General features: G+C 38.9%; 1 pseudogene; it reads right to left on the minus strand.

Moving 5' to 3' along the window:
• Positions 1-17,537: 17,537 nt before the first annotated feature.
• On the minus strand, positions 17,538-18,608 carry LOC119525565 (annotated as a pseudogene).
• Between the last annotated feature and the right edge of the window lie 1,130 nt (positions 18,609-19,738).

Here is a 19,738-nt window from a genome sequence, read left to right on the forward strand (position 1 = left end):
CTGTAACTAAGAATTCTATATCTGGCAAAACTGCCTTTCAAAAATTAGGGAGAGATTAAAATATATTCCGACAGACACTAAGAGAATTTGTGAGTAAGAGACCAGCACTATAAGAAATACTAAAGGGAGTGCTAAAGGCTAATAGGAAAAGACAGTAGAGAGAGGTTTGGAGAAAAGCGTAGAAATGAAAACTATCAGGAAGGGTAAAAAGAGAAGAAGAAATAAGACATGACATATAAAATCCAAAAGACAGAATGGTAGAAGAAAATACTGTCCTTACAGTAAGAACACTAAATATTGATTGATTAAACTCCCAATAAAAAGACACAGCCTGGCCAAATTGTTTACAAAACACAACCCATCTCTATGCAGTTACAAGAAACTCACTTTAGACACAAGGACAAGAATAGGCTGAAAGTGAAAAGCTTATCCACAAGAATACAGTACTTATACTGTTTCTGTGGCCTTAACTTTCCAGACTCCATTCATATCCAATATTACTATTTCAGCACCTTTTTAACTCATCACCTCAGTAATGATGTTTCATACATTTGTAATACAGTTAGATGGTGTCGTATTTTGCTTTCTGTCCTGGAATTCCCATGATCTTCAAATGAATCTTTTATTTTCATATATTAAAGTTCACCCTTTGTGTTGTAAAGTCAAAGCTTTTAACAAATACACAGTCATTTGTCTATAACTGCAGTGCTACACAGGATAGTTTCACCACTCTAAAAATTCTCCTTGCTTCACCTATTCAACCCTCCTCCTTTATGTCCAACCTCTTGGCAAACAGTGATAATTCCATTGTTACTTTTGTCATATAACTGGTGTTATACTTCTGTCATATGTTTAGGCAATGACTGGACAGTTTTCCAGTGACAAAACACTGGAAAATAGTCCAACCAGGAATGTTGATGCTTTCAGAAACATTGCAAAATCAAGAAGATGTCACTGAAATTTTTGGCTGTACGAAACAAGCTGCATTTTCTGCAATACCTGAAGAAGGAAGATGTTGACATAAGTATTAGTTAACAGGCACTGCACCTGCAGTTCACCATCCTCTGGAGTACAGGAGCACAGACCGAAGGAGGGAGAAATTGCTGCCAGGAGCCTGTCCACTCTACCCACCTCACACCATATCATGTAGACTAGATGCGGATGCCAAAGTTCCTTCTAACTCTATATTTTAGGAGAGAGAGCAATTGTTCCTCTTTCAAAATTCTCTAAGACTTTTCCCTATTTGCTTTTTTATATATTTAACTAGTATATAGGTTTTTAAAAAGATGTTTTGTATGGCATATCATAAATGACTGATGGAGACCATTACAGCTCTGTGATATACTCATAGATTTTTACCTGTTAATATTCTAGTGGCTTCTATGTTTTTCTCAGAAGAAAAATCTTCCTAAATTTTTTCAGCATAGATTTACTCTTCTCCAGGTCCCTTAACATATGGTGTGACACTAATGATTCACTCTGATATGAATATATAAATTTTTCTCATGGAAAACTAAATTTTATTCTTGAAGATTCTATACATGGCCACAAGAAAAAATCAATTTTCTGTTATGTGAAACTTTAGTGCTGTGTTGGGTTTTGTTAAAAGGTAAAACTTGAAGAACATTATTAAAATACAGATTTTAGCAAAGATAATTGCCATGAATTGTGTGAGGGAGAAACACCAGATCACACAGAGAAATTCTACTATGATTTCATGGAGACAGGAGGGACTTTGTTGCCTTCATGCTATCAAATATATGTTATATAAAAGGAAATGTAAACTCAATTTGAGTGAGATCTGTTCTGTTCAAGTGTATTATATTTTGTAAATTTAAAGAGTTATTTACTGTGATCTATCCACACATGCTTCTATTATTTCTCCAGAGTGGGGGAAGAATAAAAATACCTTCAGCTCCTTGGAACACAACTTAAAATAAGACACAGAAGAAAGGAGTAACAGACCCCTTAAATGCTTGTAATGTACCATAATATTATATTTAGTGTCAATGTGCTTATATATGAAACATAGGAGTAATGACTCCCTACCCCTGCCAAAAGCTGAGATTCCAAGAGAAGAAGAGATGGAGTAAAATTTTTGGCTGAGTAGGTCCCAGGAAATTCTCTCCTTATGGTCTTTCCCCCAGTTTTCTACTTCCCCCACTTTCCCCACTTTCAGATCACCCACCTCAGATGAATTGGAAGCGTGTTTTAGCTCCAAATACATCATCTAAAGTGTGATTGCATATCTGTTTCATGTCCTTGAGGTTCTAGAATGCAGATATTTTGCCTTTATCTATAATTCAGGGAGTAAACAGAGCCTATAGAGTAAAGAAATCATTTGAATGAGGCAGAGAAGTTCTCTCATGCTGTGGAAAAGAAATGTCACGTGTGGGAAAGCTTTCACTGGCAGTAATTGCAGGCACACACAAAGAGAACCACATAAAAGGGAAGTCCATGTATGCAAATGTTTCTTATCTTCTTTTCTGTTTCTGGATAGAGCTTGGTTTCTATTGAGCCAGTTTTTTGTCTCTTGTGCCCCATGGAAATTTTTCCTTCTTGCATTTTTCCACTCTTCAAGTTTTATTTGTTTTATTTTTGAAATATGTTTGCGCCATTGTATACATTGCCAAGATTCTTTTTAATTTTCTCAATTATATTTAAAAGGGCAATTTCATGATCTTTGAATAATTTCAATATTTGAAAGAGTTAAATGTTGTTCCCCCATATGCTTTTCTTCTGTGTCTTAGCAATGGTACCTTATTTTCTTAGTGTATATGGTAATATTTTGTATTTTGTTCTGTTTAATTTGTAGGACCTATTTGGGTGAAAATTCTTGGAAGTCTTAGTGGAAGAGAGAGGACTGATATTTGGTTTTATTTTGCAATTCCCAAGTCAGAATCATTTAAGTTAAACTTTCCACATAGAGACATTAAGAACATATAGGTGCTGTGATTTCAGACTGCATTCTGGCTTGTCACTCAGAGGGATTTCCCCACAATTAGCACCAGGGTCAAGGAAAGTTTGTATCATGACCCCATTATTTATTAGTATGTTTTCATATAATTGACCTTTAGAAGGCAGATATGCCTCTAAGACCCAACTTTTATCCAGGAATCTTTTGCAGGATATCCACATAGGAGAGTTTTGGGTTTCATCTCCATATGAAATCTGCTTTGCTAATATAGAATCTCAAGTTCTTCAGTATTGTCAGACTGTGATAACTGCAGCTGACATTTCAACTCCTCTTCCCAGGAAGTTTGCTGTGTTGTATGTTCTGTAGCTACATCTCTTCCTTACTGTCAAGCCAGAACATGGATGAAGTTAAAAGGTGATTCATAAAAATTGGTTTTCCAGCATTTTATTTGTCAAATCAAAGTGGTGTCTCCTCCATAATGGAATGGTACAATACAATACATTTTACACAAGGTTTGTGACAGACCCTTCACCAATGTATGTTGCCATAAATTCAGGGTTGCTCAGGGTTGAGCTTTCCTATTATTACCAAGACCTCTTTCTGCTGAAATTCCTCACACCAATGCAATCACAAATATATTAAAGGTGTTCAAAAGCATATTTGAGAATCAGAAAAGATATCACCAAACAAGAAGTTGAGAAAACCCAAATCACCCAGTCTGTAGAAGAGACAGAATAAATGGAACGAAATGAGCAGATTCAAAGAGACTGGTTGAAGCAACATAATGAGAACCAGTATATGCACTGTAAGAATCCTAGCAATAGAAAAGAAAGTTGAAGGGACAGAAATTCCATTTGAATAAATAATGGCTGAATACTCCCCAAATATGATGAAAGACCTGAAAATGCAAATCAAAGAAAGTCATAAAACTCCAAGCAGTGTAAACTCATTTGAAGGCATACCATATTCAATCTGTTGAATGACAATGAAAAAGAGAATTCTGAAAGAATTAAGTGAAAAGCAACTTGTCCTACACAAGGGAGTCTCGATAAAGATAATTTCCTGTTTCTCATCAGAAATGATGGAGGTGTGAAAGAATGTGGTAACATATTTAAATTCATGAAAGAGAAGCATTGTCAGTCCAGAATCTATATCAGACAAAACCGTCCTTCAGAAATATGGGAGAGGTGGTTTTGGAAAGATTGTGGTGTAGGGATCTCCAGTACATAATCCTCTGAAAACAGCCAGTAGGCAGGCAGAAATGTCTGAAACAGCTCTTCCAGGGTGCTGGGGCCAGAGGAGCACTGTAAAGCATCCCCAGAAGAGCAGGCAGAAGAGACTGAAACACTATTAATAACTTTCTGCCAGCAACCATTCCATACTCTCAAATTGGTGAACTTGGATCTGGTTCCTGGCTGGTTGCTGCATACAGAGATGTTCATGGAGGACATCTTACCCAAAATGAGGGAATACTGATCATGGCTTTAGATCATCAAGCTAATATCACTGGGTTCCAGCTCTGAACTACTGTTTTAGCCTGCATTGACAGGGAAAATTATAGCCATTGATTAACAATGCTCCAAATAAGGGCAAACACGGCAGAGGTTTTAAGATGTAGGACCTCCTTAGGGCAGTGGAGAACAGATTACTGAAGATTGCTATGTGCTGGACAGGCCAGGAAAGTGAAGCTTCATGCAACCATCAAAATGGCTTTCTGGGGTCTTTTCTGACACTTTCCACAGGGCTCCTTGCAGCAGGTCTGTGCCCCTATGTGCATCTCTGGAACTTCTTTGCCTGGGAAATAGGGTTTGGAAAACTATTCTCCAGGGACAACGCCTCCCAATATTTTTCCTACCAACAAAGGCAGAGAGAGGCAATTAAAGGAGAGTTAAGTAAAAAACAAACTATAGAGGCAAAACAGAAAGAAACAGACAAATAACCTCTCATTCTTGGTGGGACAATTTGTTGTAGGCTGTTCTAGGTTGACTTTGGGACAACTTGGCTCCTCTCCACATGTCCTGTCATCCTTCAGCAGAGCAGCTTGGACTTTTTCACACGACTGAGAAGAATTCCTAGAGTCAGCATCAGAAATACTTCAAGGCCTCCTGATGCACACTGTCAGTTCATCCATAATATCCAGGACAATGCAAATAAAACATCATTTCCACCCTGACTGAAAGGTATAGAAAGAGACTCCAACTCCTGATAAGTGGCACTGCATAGACACATTGCAAAATATATGGATTCAGAGAAATTAGGAAGACTGGTGCCATCCTAGCAGTCAGTCTACTACATGTATACATTTCAATGTAATTAACCTTTGTTGTGATATTTCAATGACTAAGCCATTCAATATGTCTTTTTACAACTCTGCTTTCAGCAATTGAATGAATTTGTTTGAGGAGAAAGTGAGAGTTAAACTGCTTGCTTAATGAGAGGCAATAAAATTTCTGCTGTAGAATGTGAATGCTCTCCCAGGTGCAAATATTCTCTATCTGACCCTCTGCTCCAGCTCACCATTCCTAGGCTAAAAAAAAAACCTTTACTTTCCAGAAACTGAACCAAGTCCAGGGATCTCATATCTGGATCACTGATGATCACAGCTAAAAGACTTCTTATAACACTGTTGACATTTTAATGTCTGCATGTCTATATTGCCTTTCATTTTACTGACTTGCAACCTAACATACACAATAAAGTTTCTATTTTAGCACTGGCAGCTGTGGGTTTTGGATCTTACTGAGAGATGAGACATTTGAAATGCAATTATACAACAGAGAATTAGGAATCAAAAAGGGAGGGGAGTTTTGTGTTATTCAGGCCATTTTCCAGGCAGGACTTATCCATCTCCTAAATGTGAGGATTGAAGACAGATGAGGGTCTCAGCACATACATGATTACCAGCAGTGAAGGCATAGAATGATGTAGTATGTTAGCCATCTATATGTACCTTTTAGCACAGGTTTCATGTCCACTGTTTCCTAAGTTATGCAGAAAATATATTTCATGATCTTCATGAATTCCTCTATGTCATGTTCTTGGATATTTCTCTATATTAGTAACTCTACTATGAGGCCTTATAATTTTAAGATCTTTCTCCAAGTTTAGCCATCATCAAAGGATGTAATTCTGAAATATTTGTCTATTATCATAAGTAGACATGGATATAATCATTTTTGGAACTTCATGTAATCTGTTCATAAGTGGCATAATTGTAAAGCTTCTAATCTATTACAAGAATAGTAAGTCTAGTTAGAGATGGCAAACAGCTTCAGTAAAAGAAGTATAAATGATTAAAAAAACTGGCTTACAGAAGTTAAGGTTTTTATTAAATCATACATTGAGATTTAGGTTAGTATGTATGGAACTAGTACAGCAGCTCAGCAACTTTGCAGGGTAAAAGTTATGCATGATCTTTACTCATCATTTGGTCATCATTCTCATGGTCCTAGAATATAGGCTGCACCTGGAAGCACAGAATCCATATATCAGCCAGAAAGATTGGGAGAAGAATCAAGAGCATAGTAGAAATGGAATACCAGATGGATTATTGGGAAAGATCACTTATAGAAACTTAACACATATATGGACAAATGTCATATAAGCATAGCAAGTTTTCACAAATTAAATAACTCTATATACTCCAAGCCCCATGTAGGAAATAGAACATGACCAGCCCCAGAAGCTACATGTGTGTCTGAATCTAACCTCAATTCCCTTCCCTAAGTTCATCAATACCCACAATTCTGACAGCATAGAATACTTTTTGTCTTTTATTTTTATGTGATTCTATTAGCTCTCTACCCTCACAAAATTTCCATTTTAATCATTTAGTCATGTAAATATTTTAATCATCTAAATAATTTTACTTATTTAATCTATTGGCTGTCACATATTATCCCATTTTAATCACATTAATGCACATATTTCAACCTAACACATTATATTAATAATTTGGCTTCATATAAATGGAGCCCTATAATGTATATTCTTTTGTGTCTGGCTACTTTTGAACAATATTCTATGGTGAGGCTGACTTTTTTAATTAGGAAAGTACCTCTTTAGGTAGATGCACCACCTAAGATTTAGGCTTACGTATCTTTAGTCAAAATCATTTCACATAGCAAGGTATGCAAAATAATGCCTTTCAAAGATGCCCATGTCCTAATCTCTGAAATCTGTGAATAATGTAATCTACCTAGCCAGTGAGAATGAAGAGAGCAGATGGAATTAAAGTTGCTCATCAACTGATCTTATATAAGGAGAATATCTTGGATTGTCTGGGTGGGCCCCATGTAATCACAATGGAATGTAAGTGTTTAGGAAGAAGGCAGACAAGTCTGTTGGAGGGATGTGATGTGAGAAACAACTGACTGGCCATTACAGTCATTGAGTTGGAATGGGATACTGAGCTAAGGAATTGTCTAAAAACCAGAAAATGCAAGGAAACAGGTAATTCCTTAGAGCCCTCACAAGTATGACATCATAGCTGGCACAGTGATTTTAGACCAGTTTGACACACTTTACAGTTCTTGTACTTCCAGAACTGAAAGATAATGTTTGTTTTATTTTGAACCACTTATTTGTGGCATTTTCTTACAGCAGAAACAGAAACTGATGTATATGGTAAAACCTTAGTTTTGGATTTGACTGTATACTGACTCACTAACAAAATCAGTTTGCTGCTATTAAAGCTAAAGCCCCATGGTTAAACTAGAAATTAAACTTATCCATGTTTTACACAAAGAATACATGAATAAGATAATTGTTGTAAAAAATGAATATATAAAAATATTTGACTGTCTTTTTATTAAAATGTGAAATTAATCTGTGTTTATCACAGTTGATATTGTATTAGGTGAACATACATAAAATACATCTCAATAATCCCTTACAGATCAGTAAAATAATGAATTAGTATGTTAAATAGCAGCATTAAAACTAGTGGGGAAATGAAGTATGTTGAAATAAATGGTCTGAGGGAAATTTGTTATTTGCTAGAGGAAAAATCCATTTTTGTTCCTGCAGTAACACTAATATGATAAATTTCTTGGACAAAGATCTAAAATAGCATAAAATTTCTAGATGAAATATAACTTACTTTTTTGAGCATAAGCTGAGATGGGAGAATCAGAACACAAAAAAAAAAAAACTGGGAAAATAATTGATAGACTCATGTCCATCCATAAACTGCACTTTAAAACATTATAAACTGGTGATGTCATCAACATGACAACTAAACAGCTACTGAAAACATCTCCCGTATATTCAGCAAAAAAGGGGGTTAACCCTGACTTGCTTGGCACTGTGGAAGAAGGTATGGATGGAAGAAGGACCCTACAGTTCCCAAATTGAATAAGAAGTGAGATATAAGGTAGTATAACTCCATTCTCCCCTCCCTCTCTCTCAGTTTCCCACAGCACAGAAAGAACACAGAACAAGCAGTTAGGATTTCTGTCAACTCCCAACGGGGACAAAGATTAGAAATTGCTGACAACAGTGAGATAGATCCCTAATGTTTAGAGATAAGGGGGATAGGGGAGAAAAATTCAAAGTCCAGAACAGTGGAGGATGAAGAATCTAGGAAAGTGGGGGCAAAGAATGTTCCAGCCCTGGGTCTGAAAGCCCTTCTCCACCTTTGAGGAACATTGTAGCCTGCACCTTGATACTTGTCTGGGAGATGGCTGAAAACTGGCAGCTGAGGATTCATCTGCCACAAAAAGAGTGGGAGACAACCCCAAATTGAGTTGGACTTTACCTGGCAATGTGAGGATGCAGGAATCCCACAGATTCATTCCTGCCAAGTCTGACTAGGGCACCTGGAGGCAATCAAATGCCACATAACCAGAAACAGCTGTGCTCTAAGATGTGCTTCAGCCCCAACCAATCAGACTCAGCCAGGCTGCAACAGGCTATTTGGCCACAACCAGACAGACTCAGCTGAGCTCTGAAAGGTAATTCACCCAACCCTATTAAGCTCAGCTGTACTCCAAGAGGTAATTAAGCCTCAGCTGGTCAGACACAAACTTGGATCCAGAAGGTAAATACCTTCCAAGAACAATTAAGTCACTGAACAGTGCAATCTGCTGGCCAGACAGGAAAGTGCAAGGGAAATTTAGGAATTCTCAGAACCTCTCCAAACCATATTTCAGGCCCAGTGGAGCTGTTCTACACCAGTTGCATGGGAAAACACTGTGTCGAGAAATACAGATGACCCAAAAGTTATAGGAATGATCTAAAACAAACACAGGTTTTGCTGGCAGGTGAAAAATGGAAAAACACTGGGTTGCAGGAGACTTTTTACCCACACACCAAGAATTTTCTGTGGTGCTCAGTGTGTACCATCTCTAGACACAGGCTGCTGTGGGCAACTGGTCATGGTGGGAGACTGGGGCAGAGCTTATGAGACAAATGGCTGGCCTGATAGAAATGTAAGTAGGACAAGGACAAGGAAAACAAGAGCTGAAGAATTCAGGTCAGTTAAACAGAAGCTATGTTAGAATATGTTGAACTGAATGCCAAAGAACAAACACAGAACAAAGCCAATAAAAGAGAAAACCCAAAGTAAAATAGGGAAAAAAAATCTCAGTTAAACTAATCAAAGAAACAAGATGACTAGACATGAAGAAAAAATTATGTCACACAAGGAGAAAAAAAGATATGGTGAATCAAGGGAAAAGAAAAACTAACACTTCAAATGAGATACAGGAGCTGAAAAAGTAATTAAAGCCATTTAAACAAAGATGTTAAATCATTTCAAAAATCAAAATTAATGAGTTGAAGAAAGACATGGCAAGAGATGAAAGAGATGAAGACATTGTGCAAACAGAAGGAAGAGATTGAAAGTTTGACAAAACAGAAAATTTGAACCACTAATTGATAAAATGCACAAGCAATATAAATAAAAAACAACTTAAAGAAAATAAAAAATAATTCTCAAGTGGACTGTGATGGTTAGGTTCAAATGTCAGCTTGGCCAACTGAGAGTACCCAGATGTCTGGTCAAGCAAACACTGGCCTAACATTTGCTGCAAGGATGTTTGTGGCTGGTTAATAAAGCAACAGGCTGGTTTATTAAATCATCAGTCAACTGACTGCAGCTGTGATTGATGACTCACCAAAGGGCATATCTTCCACAATGAGAGAATGCAATTGGCTTGATTTAATCCAATTAATCAGTTGAAGACATAAGCAAGACAGACAGAGGACCTTCATTTCTTCTTTGGTTGCCCAGTGAAGCATTTCCTGAAGAGTTTGTTGAAGTTGTTGGTTCATTTCCTGAGGAGTTCATCAGACATATTCCTTGGAGTTGACAGTTTGCTGATTGCTCTACAGAATTTGGACTCATGCATACCCACAGTTGTGTGAGTCACTTTTCTAAATATTATAGTCGTAGACATCTCTCATTGATTCTGTTTCCCTAGAGAACCCTGATACAACTTGGTACCAGGAGTGGTTCTTGAGAAACAAAATCTTAAAATGGGCTTTTATAATTTGTTTTCTACTCTGATTATATTCAAAGGCATTAATGACTCTATTTCCAATAATCAAGAGGGCACTGACAGTCCATGGCATGAGTTGTCAGAGAAGATATGCAAAATAGCACTGTTTGGTTCTCCTAATCATACTCCAGTATGAAGCAAGGCTCTGGGTGATAGTGTTTTGACATCTTCACAGAGTTTTGCAGAATTAAGAGGTATAATGATGTCGGCTGGCTGCTCTTAGGTACTTTGGATAAAGTTATAAGAGAAAGGGATGAGCTAAAGACTTCAAATTCAAAACTTAAACACTGTATGACAGATGTAAAGGTTTCTATGTTTGCCCTGAAAGAAAATCTTATTTCCTGTGCCCATAGACTTGAACTTTCTGAAAACCAGATTCAGACTCTCATTGTGTGAGTAGCAGATTTACAATGTAAACTAAAATCTCACCCTCTCAGGGTGTCTGCTGTTAAAGTAAAGGCATTGATCGGAAAAGAATGGGATCCAGAAACTTGGGATGGGGACATATGGATTGATAAAAATAGCAGTAATGACATTGGAACCCTGGATTCTCCTGAGTCATTATTAGATTTACCTGTAGAGGGCTGTCCTGAGGAAACAGCTTCCCCACCTCCAGTCTGCCCTAAGGAGCCTGCCATCCAATCCCCACCTAAAGAGATTAACCATTCAGTGTCTGCTAGTCCTGTAATCACCTCCCCTGAGGAAGCAGCCCTCACTCCTCTGTCTGGAGAGATTAATCCTGTTTTAAAGATGAAAATGCAACAGAATGTCCTGAGGTAAATGGCTTGAGGGATAATTCTAACTTTTTTCATGACCCACCCCCACCACCAGTCTTTGCTTCAAGACCTATAACTAGACTAAAGTCCCAACAGGCCCCACAGGGTAAGGTACAAAGTGTGACCTGTGAAGAGGTACACTATACTCCAAAGAAACTATATGAATTTTCCAACTTTTACAGACAGAAACCAGGGGAATATGTGTGGGAATGGATATTAAGGGTGTGGGATAATGGTGGAAGAAATATAAGGTTGATCAGACTGAATTTATTGATATGGGCCCACTAAGCAGAGATCCTGCATTCAATGTTGTAGCTTGAGGGGTTAGAAAGGGTGTTAGTTGGTTTGGGTGGCTGGCTGAAACATGGATCAAAAGGTGGTGGGCATTACCAGAGGTTGAAATGCCAGAACTGCCCTGGTACAATGTGGAGGAGGGGATTTAAAGGCTTAGAGAGATTGGAATGTTAGAGTGGATTTATCATGAAGACCTGCTCACACACCCCTGGAATGTCCAGAGGACCCACATTTTACCAGGACTGTGAGGAATAAATTTGTGAGACTAGCTCCATCATCCCTGTAGAGCTCTGTCGTTGCCCTTCTCTGTAGGTCAAATATTACTGTAGGAACTGCTGTCACTGAGCTGGAATCCTTAAACATAATGGGGATAATTGATTCCCAAGTCAGCAGAAGCCAAGTGGCTGCAGTTAATCATCACAGACAAGGTGGGTGTGGCTCCCACAATGGAAAACAAGCCCAAAGCAGTGATCAAAATAATGTGACTCACAGAGACTTACAGCATTGGCTAGTGGATCATGGAGTACCAAGAAGTAAAATAGATGGGTAATTGACTAAATTCTTGTTTGAACTATATAGGCAAAAGAATTCTAGGTCACATGAACAAAAGTCTCCCTTCAATTACAAAAACAGAGAGTCATGGCCCCTTAATCAATTCCCAGACTTGAGACAGTTTACAGATCCAGAGCCCCTTGAATGAAGAGAAGGCCAGGTACCCTTGGGGAAGGACCCTGTTACATTGCCAAAAATTTATACTGTTAATCTTCCTCCCAGCCTTCCCCAGGGGGACTTATGCCCTTTTACCAGGGTAACTGTGCATTTGGGAAAAGGAAATGATTTGTGGATTATTAGACACTGGTTCAGAAATGACATTAACCCCTGGAAACCCAAAATGTCACTCTGGTCCACCAGTCAGAGTTGGGGCTTATGGAGGTCAGGTGATTGATGGAGTTTTAGCTCAGGTTCATTTCACAGTTGGCCCAGTGTGTCCCTGGATCCATTCTGTGGTTATTTTCCCAGTGTCAGAATGCATAATTGGAATAGACATACTCAGCAACAGGTAGAATCTTCACATTGGTTCCCTGATTCATGCAGTGAGGGCTATTATGGTGGGAAAGGCCAAGTGGAAGCCACTAGAACTGCCCCTGCCTAGCAAAATAGTGAACCAGAAGCAATACTGGATTCCTGGAGAGACTGCAGAGATTAATGCCACTCTTAAGGTCTTGAAGAATGCAGGGGTGGTGATTCTCACCACATCCCCATTCAACTCTCCTATTTGGCCTGTGTAGAAAACAGATGGGTCTTGGAGGATGACTGTGGATTATCATAAGCTTAACCAGGTGGAGACTGCAATTGCAGCTGCTTTTCCAGATGTGGTATCATTGCTTGAGCAACTCAACCCATCCCCTGGTAACTGGTATGCAGCGATTGAACTGGCAAATGGTTTTTCTCAATTGCTGTCAGTAAGGACCACCAGAAACAGTTTGCATTCAGCTGGCAAGGCCAGCAGTTTACATTCACTGTGCTACCTCAGAGTTATACCAACTCTCCAACCCTATGTCATAATATTGCCCACAGGAATCTTGAACATTTCTCCTTCCCACAAGACATCACACTGGTCCATTATATTGATGATATCATGTTGATTGGACCTAGTGAGTAAGAAGTAGCAACTACTCTAGATTTGTTGGTAAGGTATTTGCTTGACAGATCATGGGAGATAAATCCAACAAAAATACAGGGGCCTTCCACCTCAGTAAAATTTCTAGGGGTCCAGTGTGTGGGGCCTGTTGAGATATTACTTCTAAGGTGAAGGATAAGCTGCCACATCTGGCCCCTCCTACAACCAGAAAAAGAGGCACAATGCTTCATTGGCCTCTTTGGATTTTGGAGACAACACATTCCTCATTTAGATGGGCTACTCTGGTCCATTTACCAAGTGACCAGGAAAGATTCTAGTTTTGAGTGGGGACCAGGACAAGATGAGGCTCTGTGACAGGTGGAGACTGCTATGCAGCTGCTCTGCCACTTGGACCATATGACCCAGTTGACCCAATGGTACTGGAAGTGTCAGTGGCAAATTGAGATGCTGTCTGGAGCTTCTGGCAGGCTCCTATAGGAGATTCACAAAGCAGGCCCTTAGGATTTTGGAGTAAAGCTCTACTGTCCTCTGCAGATAACGACTCTCCATTTGAGAAACAGCTGTTGGCCTGCAACTGGGCCTTAGTAGAGACAGAATGCTTACCATGAGACCTGAGTTACCTATCATAGCTGGGTATTGTCTGACCCACCAAGCCATAAAGTTGGGCATGCACAGCAGCACTCCATGAAAAAAAATGGAAATGGTGTATATGAGATAGAGCTTGAGCAGGTCCTAAAGGTACAAGTAAGTTACATGAGGAAGTGGCCCAAATGCTCATGGCCCCCACTCCTTCCACCTTACCTTCTCTTTCCCAGCCCACAGCTATGGCATCTTGGGAAGTTCCTTACAGTCAGTTGACTGAGGAAGAGAAAACTCAGGCCTGGTTTACAGATGGTTCTGCACAGTATGCAGGCACCACCCAAAGGTGGGCAGCTGCAGCACTGCAGCCCCTTTCTGGGATATCCCTGAAGGACATTGGTGAGGAGAAATCCTCCCAGTGGGCAGGACTTTGAGCAGTTCACCTGGTTGTTCACTTTGCTTGGAAGGTGAACTGGTCCGAGATGCATTTGTATACTGATTCCTGGGCTGTTGCTAATGCTTTGGCTGGATGTTCAGGGACTTGGAAGGAACATGATTGGAAGATTGGTGGCAAAGAAGTCTGGGGAAGGGGTATGTGGATAGACCTCTCTGAGTGGGCAAAGGACATGAACATATTTGTGTCCCATGTGAATGCTCACCAGAGGGTGACTCCAGCAGAAGAAGCTTTTAATAACCAAGTGGATAAAATGACCCATTGGGTGGATACCAATCAGCCTCTTTCCCCAGCAACTCTTGTCATTGCCCAATGGGTTCATGAACAAAGTGGTCATGGTGGTAGGGATGGAGGTTATGCATGGGCTCAGCAACATGGACTTCCACTCACGAAGGCTGACCTTGCCACAGCCACTGCAGAGTGTGCAATCTGCCAGCAGCAGAGACCCACACTCAGTCCCTGATATGGTGTCATTCCCTGAGGTGATCAGCCTGCTACCTGGTGGCAGGTTGATTACATTGGACCACTTCCATCATGAAAGGAGCAGTGATTTGTTCTTACTGGAATAGACACATACTCTGGATATGGGTTTGCCTTCCCTGCATGACATGCTTCTGCCAAAACTACCATCCATGAACTTACAAAATGCCTTATCCAACATCATGGTATTCCACACAGCATTGCTTCAAACCAAGAAATCCACTTCACAGAAAATGAAGTGAGGGAATGGGCACATGCTCATAGAATTCTATGGTCTTACCATGTTCCCCATCATCCAGAGGCAGCTGGGTTGATAGAACAGTGTAATGGTCTGTTGAAGACTCAATTATGGTGCCAATTAGGTGGCAATACCTTGCAGGGTTGGGGTAGTGTTCTCCAGGAGGCTGTGTATGCTCTGAATCAGCATCCACTCTATGGTGCTGTTTCTCCCATAGCCAGGATTCATGGGTCCAGGAATCAAGGGGTGGAAACAAGAGTGACAACACTCACTATCGCTCCTAGTGATCCACTAGGTAAATTTTTGCTTCCTGTTCCTGCAAGCTTAAGCTCTGCTGCTCTACAGGTCTTGGTTCCAAAAGGAGTCCTTCCACCAGGAAACACAACAATAATCTCATTGAACTGGAAGTTAAGACTGCCCCCTGGATATTTTTGTCTTCTTATGCCTCTGAATCAACAGGCAAGGGAGAGGATTACTGTACTGGCTGGAGTGATTGATCCTGACTATCAAGGGGAAATAGCACTGCAACTACCCAATGGAAGTAAAGAAGAGTTTCCTAGAATACAGGAGATCCCCCAGGGCATCTCTTAGTACTAACATGCCCTGTGGTTAAAGTCAATGGAAAACTGCAACAACCCAATCCAGGCAGGGCTACCAATGGCCAAGAAACTTCAGGAATGAAGATTTTCATCACCCCACCAGGTAAAGAACCATGGTCAGCTGAAGTGCTTGCTGAGGGTAAAGAGAACATGGAATGGGTAGTGGAGGAAGGTAGTGATAAATATGAACTATGGCCATGTGACCAGTTACAGAAATGAGGACTATGATGGCATGAATATTTCCTCCTTGTTTTGTCATGATTGTGTTTGTATTTGTCTGTAAAGCAAATATCTTTGCTTTCTTCTCTGTCTTATCCCCTTATCATATGGCATAGCCTGTACTGTTCAATTTGCTATATTTAAGCTAAAGCAAATCAATTTTAAGAGCTAATGTCACACAAGGACTTGCACTCTATTCTGGAGAGATTTAGTGCATTTCCAATTGTATGCTGCACAGTGGAGTATTGTTATGTCTGTTACTGTTATCTACTGAGAGATAAAGTATGGTTTTAGGTGATGGGTATAACTGCCAAGTTGACAAGGGGTGGACTGTGATGGTTAAGTTCATGTGTCAACTTGGCCAGGTGATAGTACCCAGCTGTCTGGTCAAGAAAACACTGGCCTAACATTTGCTGCAAGGATGATTGTGGCTGGTTAATAAAGCAACAGGCTGGTTTATTAAATCTTCAGTCAATTGACTGCAGCTGTGACTGATGACTCACCAAAGGGCATGTCTTCCACAATGAGAGAATGCAATTGACTGGATTTAATCCACTTAATCAGTTGAAGACTTATACCCAAGACACATAGAGGACCTTCACTTCTTCTTTGGCTGCCCAGTGAAGCATTTCCTTAGGATTTCATCAAAGTTGCCAGTTTGTTTCCTGAGGAGTTCATGGAAAATATTCATTGATGATCCCAGTTCATTTCCTGAGTTCATTGAAGTTGCTGGTTCATTTCCTGAGGAGTTCATTGGACATCTTCCTTGGAGTTGAGTTTGCTGGCTGCTCTACAGAATTTGGACTCGTGCATAACCACAGTTGTGAGTCACTTTTATAAATTTTATAGTCATAGACACCTCTCATTGGTTCTGTTTCCCTAGAGAACCCTAACTAATACATGGACCAATCAGTAATTCAATAAAACTTATGAATAAAAACATATGCTTACATTATAGTGGACAAGTATGTGTGAGAATGAATTTAATTTATAAAGAAATCAAAATATATTACTGCAAAATCATTCAAAAGAATATTTTTCAAATGTGGAAACAATAATAAAAACAAAAAAAGCCTTAGGTAATGTGCAACTTTAAAAATTACTACCAGTGAAACAAATATTTAACCACATTTTAAAGGGATTCGTTTATACCATTTAAAGGCAAATAGAATATTGAAGATATTAAAACAAAACAAAACAAATTCTCTTCAGTGTCTGACTCACATTTTGCCCCCAAGCATTTTCACATTTAACAGTTGCATTTTGAAGGCATAGACAAAGAAATTTAAATGTTTCTCAAATAATCTATGTCTACATTTATCTAAAGAATTATATTTGAAAACTACAAGGTTAGGGATTACATCACATACTTCAAACTTTTCAAAATAAATAACCACAAAATTTCAGAATTGCATTCATCTCAAGTTTCCATAAATGACAAAAAACATATGAGTCACATGGTCAGATACTCTTCCTCATGTCGTAAGATTATGGTGATGTGTACCAAACCACACATTGAATATTTGGCACTGGGAATTCATTTGAACACTATTTTATCCAAAAGTACAAGTAATGGTGAAATCCTTTAGTCATTAAAAAACATCATGTTTCATTTATTCCTCTAACATTCAACTTGATTCTTCCAAAGTCCTTTGGGGTTAGCAAGAAGGTGAATGTAATTGGTACAAAATGAAGCTTATATGAAAACTGGTTAAGGATTCAAGGCATATAATCTCTGAAATATTAATCTTAACACCCAGACAAAAATGGGAGATATGATTTTCACAAAAAATACTTTAAATTATTTTGGTTATGTTTTTTATGATCTTCCACATATTTAGCTGATCACAGTGCATTTATGCATCCTCTTTGCTGAATCATAAACATGGGTAATGTCTGATCTCTTCTTTGGATCAGGGTTGGTGCATATTTTAACTAGCTGTCACAATTCCTCAGAATAGTGATCTCAAGGATCACTATTGAGAGTGACACTCTTCTATCTTCTTACACAGGTGTATAAATTCATTTTCTCACCATAGAAAGGACTCTGTAATGCAGCCATCTCATAGAGTAGACAGCAAGGAGACCAGATGTCAGATTTGAAGTTGTATACATCTCCATGTATTCTCTCTGGAGACTTGTAGTAAAGTGTACCCAATAAAGAATGTGCAACTGTGGTTTTGGAACTGAAAACTGCCTAAACCCAAGGTCTCCAAGTTTTACCACCCCAGTGACTGTAATAAACACATTAGCTGGTTTTATATTTCTATGCATGACTCATAGAGAATTCATATATTCCAATGCACCACAGAGCTGAACAGCTGTTTCTGCCAAACTGTTTTGTCAGGAATTAACATCTTTTGTTTCTTAAAATGCTTTGTCATTCTGGATAGATCCCCAGGACCTGTTAGTTACAAAATTATGTTTCTTTTATTACCTTCAATGAATGACACAAAATATTAAATACATTTGGATGATTGAGTTGCTTAAGGAGATCTATTTATTTGATGCAATCAGAACATGCATTGGTATCCATTAAATCAAATATGTGTACTTTTTTAAAAGCTACTGGTACTCCACCCAAGACACAAGCTGCCCTATAAACTTCATTAAATTGCCCATGACCAATTATTCAAAAGCTGGCTGATGTATTATAGCCCAACTCTTGTCTTAAGACCTACTGTGGTTTAAACTGAGGATGAGGTGATCTTTGAATTCTTTGTGATTGCTCACCAATTGTCCAAAGCAACAAGAACTTTAAAACTCAGGAAGTTGGGAGTTTCTCATTCTCCTGCCCATGGGAGACCTGGGGCTATTGGATGGCTCAGTCAGTCTCCACCATGTAGAGGCCTGATGGGCCTAGGACTGTGGCTGTGAGGCCTGGAGCTGATAAGACAACTTCCACCATGCTACCCAAGTGGACACTGCAGGCATGAGTACCCACCCTGCACACACTGTGAGGCACAGCCTGAATGCAATCCTAGCAACAACCCATCCTACAACAGCTCTCATGAACAATGCACACTTAAACAACCATTGATTCAGGGAAGAAATTATAAGATAATTTAGTTAATATCTTGATGCAAATGACAATGAAAACACAACATAGCAAAACTTATGTGATGCAGCAATGGTGGCACTGAGAGGGAAATTCATTCCCTTAAATGCTTATTATTTAAAAAGAAAGAACAAAAACCAAAAAATTACAGGTTTACCAGGGGGGACTAGAGAAAGAACCATAAACAAACCCTAAAATAAACAGAAGGAAAGAAATAACAAATATTATATCAGAAAGAAGTGAAATTGAGAGCATGAAAACAATAGAGAGAATCAATAAAATCAGGAGCTGGCTCTTAGGGAAAATCAATAGAGTAAATGGACTCTTAGCCAGGCTACAAAAAAAGAGAAAGGATGCAAATAAATAATATCAGAAATGGGAAAGAGGATATTATGACTGACCCCACAGAAATAAAAGAGATAATGAGAAAATAACGTTAGTAACTATATGCTAATAAACTAGACAACTTAGAAGAAATAGCAACTTCCTAGAGAAGTGTGAACAGCCACCATTGACATATGAAGAAAGAGATAAACTCAACAAACCAATCACAAGAGAGAAATTGAATCAATCATCAAAAATCTCCCAAAAAAGAAAGTCCTGAACCAGATGGATACATATTACATTCTATCAAGCATTTAAGAAACAATTAGTACACAATCCTGCTCAAACTCATCAAAAATATTGAAGAGGTTGGAAAATCACTTAACTCATTCTATGAAGCCAAAATAACCCTAATACCAAAGCCAGGCAAGGATGCTAAAAGAAAATAAAATTATAGACTACTCACTTTAATGATTCTGCAAGCAGAAATCATCAAAAAATGCTCACAAATTAAATTGAGCAGCATGTTAAAAGAATTATACACCATGAACAAGTTGGATTTATTCAAGGTGTGCAAACCTGGTTCAACAAAAGAAATTCAATTAAAGTAATACACCACACCAATAAGTCCAAGAGGAAAAACCACATGAGCATCT

The sequence above is a fragment of the Choloepus didactylus genome (assembly GCF_015220235.1).
Source record: "Choloepus didactylus isolate mChoDid1 chromosome 25 unlocalized genomic scaffold, mChoDid1.pri SUPER_25_unloc2, whole genome shotgun sequence".
NCBI classification, from domain to species: domain Eukaryota; kingdom Metazoa; phylum Chordata; class Mammalia; order Pilosa; family Megalonychidae; genus Choloepus; species Choloepus didactylus.